The following is a 1,495-nucleotide window of genomic DNA, read 5'->3' on the forward strand; positions in this document are numbered from 1 at the left end:
TTGGTAGCTAAACAATCCCCCCTCTTAAGCAGTTGATTAAGATTACTTTTCAACTATTTTTCCATTTCAGGTTCTCAAACTTCTGGGTCATTAGGCACCTACTCTAATTGCCCTGGGACCAGGTACCCAACAACTAGAGGCTCGCTTCTTAGTTCTCTGCTTGAGTTGCTAGAGTTATTTGGAATGCCCAAGCTCTAGGAAGCTTGCACAAACTAGCTAAACCCACCTTGCTTGTCATACAATGGAGCTTCAATAAATTTGTGTAAAATTTTAATTCCATTTTTCTATAGATATTTTTCAAGCTCCCTATAACTAAGTCCACTGCTACTGTTCTAATCCGCTACTACTTTGTCCATTGGTGCAAGTCCCTATGTGACTCTCCACACTATGCATCACTGTGGTAGAATGGGATGTGTACAGATGGAGGCTGAAGCACTTACTTGAATCAGGGCTTGTCAAATTGTAGCCCATCGATTATTTTTTTGCACCTATGAACTAAGAATTTTTGTATGTTTTAAAAAGAAGCGTGCTTAAAATGTTATTTTAAGAGTATTGTGTGTGAATTCCATGTGGCCATTGCAATGGATTAGTGAAAGCAACAGAGAAATAGAGTGCTGTAGGAGGGACAAAAAGCATCAGAACAGGTTAAAGAAGACTGGAGGATGGATGCATGTCCGACTTCTGCTTCGTAGACATCATCTTTTGGCTGTTGTGGAGTTGGAATCTCTTTTTCCCACTGTCTAGCCGGAGGCAGTCAGCCATGGCCCCCATACTATTTCCAAAGTTGGTGTCAGAAGTGGGATTCCATTCAATGGCTCTAGATTCAATGTATGCATTTAAAAAAGGATTATATGTGTAGGATTATGTGTAGGTACTCTCCTAAGGAGCCCTGTGGTACTGTTGCATTAGCACCAGACCGGTAATATCAAGGACATGGTTCAAACCCACTAGCCACTCTTCGAGGAAAATGAGGATATCTGCTCCCATTACGATTTACAAAGACTTGATATTCTATCTTGGTCACTATGAGTCATAATTGATTTGATGGCAATTTGTATTACATATATTGGTTTCTCTTACCTAGTGTTGTAAAAGAGACATAAATATGTGATGGAAATTAATATTGTAAATGGTGATTTTAGAAAGCTTGTAAATATACTTTCAGCCTATATATATGGTTTACTTATGGAGGAGTTAGGAAATTGGAAAGAAATAGGGGTGGGTTTTTTTCTTTTTTCTTTATATCAATGTAAAGTATAGGAGGAACTTAAAACCTCAGCCCCACCCAGAAACTTTAGCTTAAGAACATTTACATTTGAAAAGATCTACAGATTCACCTAGAACTGCTCAGAGAAGAGGAAATTTACCATGGAATGAAAGACATTCAGAGAAAATTTTACAAGGGGTGGCTTTTTGAGTTTTGAGCAAGAGGTTTGTCTTTAGATGCATTTTGGTAGGAAACGTTTGTGCCCATCAGAGAAAACCCCTTCTAGAA

Source organism: Echinops telfairi, unplaced genomic scaffold (genome assembly GCF_000313985.2).
Source record: "Echinops telfairi isolate 266 unplaced genomic scaffold, ASM31398v2 ScPeMD7_7467;HRSCAF=8505_0, whole genome shotgun sequence".
Classification (NCBI taxonomy): Eukaryota; Metazoa; Chordata; class Mammalia; order Afrosoricida; family Tenrecidae; genus Echinops; species Echinops telfairi.